Below are 5,604 nucleotides of genomic sequence, written 5' to 3' on the forward strand. Positions count from 1 at the left end.
GGAAAAAGGTTTTCTCCATGTTTGATGAATCTTTCTGCGACTTCAAAAATTACTTTTTTAGGGTCCGAGCTGTTGAAGGGGCTTGGCTCTTTTTTCTGGATGAAAATGATGAGCGCACTTTCCCTTGGAATGGCAAAAAATTGTAATGGTATCTAAATATATGTGGGAAATGTTAGATGAGGCGGAGCAAGCTTTTGTGACTGTGCTAAAAGAAAACTGGAGGCAACCTCCCCATCTTGACACAAAGAAATTCTTAGCAAACCCCTCTCTCCTCTGAGCTGAGTTGGGTAGTGGTCAATTCTTCTTTTGGTTTTGCTTATTTTGTTGAGTTTATCTCTTATAAGATCTTTTCTGATTCGTAACTTGGTTTCCCGCTGTGATGTTTGTTTGTAGAGATGATTAAAAATAACGAATCTATGAAGGCCTTTAAAAGGGCAAGGAAGGCTACTATAGCTGAAAATATCTCGGCCAAGGCGGCCGGGGAGGCGTCGTCCCAGGTTCAGTCGAAGCCGGCCGTACCAAGCTCACCGGGGGCGAGGAGGGTAATCCCTACTCCCCGGGTTCATTTGGTTAATCCTCTGCCAGCTTCTGTTGCTACTTGTGGCGCTCCTCCAAACAAAAAACAAAAGACAACTGAGCCTTTTAACCTTGACGCCCCTGACTTTGACGCGGTTGAGTTTATTGATCAGCAGATTGGTCCTTATGGTACCATCCCCACTGACGATGTCTCTCTCCTTTGCCATTTGGACTTCATTACTCGGAGCAGCATTAAGATGGCTGATGAGCGGATAATTTATACGTTTTTTGGCATTGTTTTCATATAGTTTTTAGTAAGTTTAAGCTACTTTTAGGGATGTTTTCATTAGTTTTTATGTTAAATTCACATTTCTGGACTTTACTATGAGTTTGTGTGTTTTTCTGTGATTTCAGGTAAATTCTGACTGAAATTGAGGGATTTGAGCAAAACTCTGAAGAAGGCTGACAAAAGGACTGCTGATGCTGTTGGAATCTGACTTCCCTGCACTTGAAATGGATTTTCTGGAGCTACAGAACTCCAATTGGCGCGCTCTCAACGGCGTTGGAAATTAGACATCCAGGGCTTTCCATCAATATATAATAGTCCATACTTTATTCGAAGAATGACGACGTAACTTGGCGTTAAACGCCAAGTTCATGCTGCTGTCTGGAGTTAAACGCCAGAAAAACGTCATTATCCGGAGTTGAACGCCCAAAACACGTCATAACCTGAAGTTTGACGCCAAGAAATGCCTTAGCTCGTGGAATGATCAAGCTCAGCCCAAGCATACACCAAGTGGGCCCCGGAAGTGGATTTATGCATCAAATACTTACTCATGTAAACCCTAGTAGCTAGTCTAGTATATATAGGACATTTATCTATTGTATTAGACATCTTTGGTCTCAGTTTTGTTTTATTCTTCATCTTAGGGGATCATTGATCACGTTTAGGGGGCTGGCCATTCGGCCATGCCTGGACCCTTTGCTTATGTATTTTCAACGGTGGAGTTTCTGCACACCATAGATTAAGGGTGTGGAGCTCTGCTGTACCTCAAGTATTAATGAAATTCTATTATCTTTTATTCAAATCTCTCTTATTCTTATTCCAAGATATTCATTCAAACCCAAGAACATGATGAATGTAATGAGTCAGATTACCCTCATTATCATTCTCACTTATGAACGCGCGTGATTGACAACCACTTCCGTTCTACATGCAACAGAGCTTGAATGCGTATCTCTTAGATTCCCCAACAGAATCTTCGTGGTATAAGCTAGATAGATGGCGGCATTTATGACGATCCGGAAAGTCTCACCTTGTCTGTGGTATTCCGAGTAGGATCCTGGGAATCCGGAAAGTCTAACCTTGTCTGTGGTATTCCGAGTAGGATTCCGGTAATGAATGACTGTGACGTGCTTCAAACTTGTAACCTGCTGGGCGTTAGTGACAGACGCAAAAGAGGGATTCTATTCCAGTAGGGGAGGGAACCAACCGGTGATTAGCCGTACTGTGACAGAGTGCGTAGCATTAGTTTTCACTGCGAGGATGGGATGTAGCCATCAGCCATGGGTGATGCCTCCAGACTGGTTAGCTGTGCGAGTGACAGCCGCACAGGATATTTCCCCGAGAGGAAGAAAGTAGCCACAGTTGATGGTGAACCCCTATACAAAGCTTGCCATGGAAAGGAGTAAGAAGGATTGAGTAGAAGCAGTAGGAGAGCAGGCGTCCCTGGGCTCTACAGCATCTCCATCCGCTTATCTGAAATTCCTACCAATGAATCTGCATAAGTATTCTATCCCTTTTTATCATTCCTTTTCATTAATTATTCCAATAATCATAATTCCCCTTTTTTCTGCCTAACTGAGATTTGCAAGGTGACCATAGCTTGCTTCATACCAACAATCTCTGTGGATTCGACCCTTACTCACGTAAGGTTTATTACTTGGACGACCCAGTACACTTGCTGGTTAGTTGAACGGAGTTGTGAAAATAAACAGTGCCCTAAGAGTAAATATATGCTAAAGCTCAAAAGATAGAAATCACAATTTCGTCCACCAAGTTTTTGGCGCCGTTGCCGGGGATTGTTCGAGTATGGACAACTGACGGTTCATCTTGTTGCTCAGATTAGGTAATTTTCTTTTCAAAAATCTTTTTCAAAATTTTTCTTTTTATTTTTCGTTTTTCCAAACTTTATTTTCGAAAAAATAATAATAAAAATCCAAAAAAATTAGAAAATCATAAAAATAAAAAATATTTTGTGTTTCTTGTTTGAGTCTTGTGTTAATTTTTAAGTTTGGTGTCAATTGCATGTTTTTAAAATTTTTTTTGCATTTTTCGAAAATCCGATGCATTCATAGTGTTCTTCATGATCTTCAAGTTGTTCTTGACAAGTCTTCTTGTTTGATCTTGATGATTTCTTGTTTTGTGTCTTTTGTTGTTTTTCATGTGCATTTTTGCATTCATATTTTCCATGCATTAAAAATTTTTAAGTTTGGTGTCTTGCATGTTTTCTTTGCATAAAAAATTTTTCAAAATTATGTTCTTGATGTTCATCATGATCTTCAAAGTGTTCTTGGTGTTCATCTTGACATTCATAGCATTCTTGCATGCATCTTGTGTTTTGATCCAAAATTTTCATGTTTTGGGTCATTTTTGTGTTTTTCTTTAAAAATTCAAAAATCAAAAAATATCTTTTCCTTATTTTTCTCAAAATTTTCGAAATTTTGGGTTGACTTGGTCAAAAATTTTTAAAATTAGTTGTTTCTTACAAGTCAAGTCAAAATTTCAAATTTTAAAAATCTTATCTTTTCAAAATCTTTTTCAAAATCATATCTTTTTCAATTTTTATATAATTTTCGAAAATTTCAAAAATTATTTTTCAAAATATTTTTCTTATCTTTTTATTAAATTTTCAAAAATTAGCTAACAATTAATGTGATTGGTTCAAAAATTTGAAGTTTGTTACTTTCTTGTTAAGAAAGGTTCAATCTTTAAGTTCTAGAATCTTATCTTGTAGTTTCTTGTTAGTTAAGTTATTTTTAAAAATTAAATCTTTTCCAAATATCTTTTTCAAAATATATCTTTTTATCCTTTATCTTATCTTTTTCAAAAATTTTATCTTTTTCAAAATTTGATTTCAAAATATCTTATCTAACTTCTTATCTTCTTATCTTTTTCAAAATTTGATTTCAAATCTTTTTCAAATCAACTAACTAACTTTTTGTTTGTTTCTTATCTTTTTCAAAACCACCTAACTACTTTTCCCTCTCTAATTTTCGAAAATACCTCCCTCTCTTTTTCAAAAATTCTTTTTGTTTTAAATTTTATTTTTAATTACATTTATCTTTAATTTTCGAAAATTACTAACCTCTTTTTCAAAAATTATTTTCGAATTTCTCCCTCTCTTTTCTTCTTCTATTTAATTATTTAATTACTAACACTTCTCTTCATCTCTCTTCATCCAAAATCCGAATCCCTCCTCTTTCTTTCTTATACCCCTATGTTCTTCTACTAACATAAAGGAATCTCTATACTGTGACATAGAGGATTCCTCTTTCTTTTCTTGTTTTCTTCTCTTTCTTATGAGCAGGAACAGGGAAAAAGGCACTCTTGTTGAAGTTGATCCAGAACCTGAAAGGACTCTGAAGAGAAAATTAAGAGAAGCTAAATTACAACAATCCAGAAATAACCTTTCAGAAATTTTCGAACAGGAGAAGGAGATGGCAGCCGAAAATAATAATAATAATGCAAGGAGAATGCTTGGTGACTTCACAAAGCCAACGTCCAAATTTGATGGAAGAAGCATCTCCATTCCTGCCATTGGAGCCAATAACTTTGAGCTTAAGCCTCAACTAGTTGCATTAATGCAACAAAACTGCAAGTTTTATGGACTTCCATCTGAAGATCCCTATCAGTTCTTAACTGAGTTCTTGCAGATCTGTGAGACTGTAAAGACAAATGGAGTTGATCCTGAAGTCTACAGACTCATGCTTTTCCCTTTTGCTGTAAGAGACAGAGCTAGAATATGGTTGGATTCACAACCTAAGGATAGCCTGGACTCCTGGGATAAGCTGGTCACTGCCTTCCTGGATAAATTCTTTCCTCCTCAAAAGCTGAGCAAGCTGAGAGTGGATGTTCAAACCTTCAAACAAAAAGATGGTGAATCCCTCTATGAAGCCTGGGAAAGATATAAGCAGTTGACCAAAAGATGTCCATCTGACATGTTTTCAGAATGGACCCTATTAGATATATTTTATTATGGTCTCTCTGAATTTTCGAAAATGTCATTGGACCATTCTGCAGGTGGATCTATTCACCTGAAGAAAACGCCTGAAGAGGCTCAAGAACTCATTGACATGGTTGCAAACAACCAGTTCATGTACACCTCTGAGAGGAATTCCGTGAATAATGGGGTACCTCAGAAGAAAGGAGTTCTTGAAATTGATGCTCTGAATGCCATATTGGCCCAGAACAAAGTGTTGACTCAACAGGTCAACATGATCTCTCAAAATCTGAATGGATTGCAACACGCATCCAACAGTACTAGAGAGGCAGCTTCTGAAGAAGCTTATGATCCTGAAAACCCTGCCATGGCAGAGGTTAATTACATGGGTGAACCATATGGAAACATCTATAACCCATCATGGAGAAATCATCCAAATTTCTCCTGGAAGGATCAACAAAAGCCTCAACAAGGCTTTAACAATGGTGGACGCAATAGGCTGGGCAATAGCAAGCCATATCCATCATCTTCTCAGCAACAGACAGAGACTTCTGAACAAAACACTTCTAATTTAGCCAATATAGTCTCTGATCTGTCAAAAGCCACTTTCAGTTTCATGAATGAAACAAGATCCTCCATTAGAAATTTGGAGGCACAAGTAGGCCAGCTGAGTAAGAAAGTTATTGAAACTCCTCCCAGTATTCTCCCAAGCAATACAGAAGAGAATTCAAAAGGAGAGTGCAAGGCCATTGATTTAATCAAAGTGGCCGAATGCATAGGGGAGGAGGAGGACGAAAATCCTAGTGAGGAAGACCTCCTGGGATGTCCTTCAAGCAAGAAGGAGTTTCCTATTAAGGATCCTGAG

At 37.5% G+C, this 5,604-nt stretch overlaps 1 non-coding gene across 1 annotated transcript; it reads right to left on the reverse strand.

Annotated features, from left to right (window-relative positions):
- Positions 1–4,635: 4,635 nt before the first annotated feature.
- Positions 4,636–4,739, reverse strand: LOC112764457 (small nucleolar RNA R71). The gene has a single exon (XR_003183193.1). It is a non-coding gene; the product is annotated as a small nucleolar RNA R71 (small nucleolar RNA).
- Between the last annotated feature and the right edge of the window lie 865 nt (positions 4,740–5,604).

Source organism: Arachis hypogaea, chromosome 2 (genome assembly GCF_003086295.3).
Source record: "Arachis hypogaea cultivar Tifrunner chromosome 2, arahy.Tifrunner.gnm2.J5K5, whole genome shotgun sequence".
Classification (NCBI taxonomy): Eukaryota; Viridiplantae; Streptophyta; class Magnoliopsida; order Fabales; family Fabaceae; genus Arachis; species Arachis hypogaea.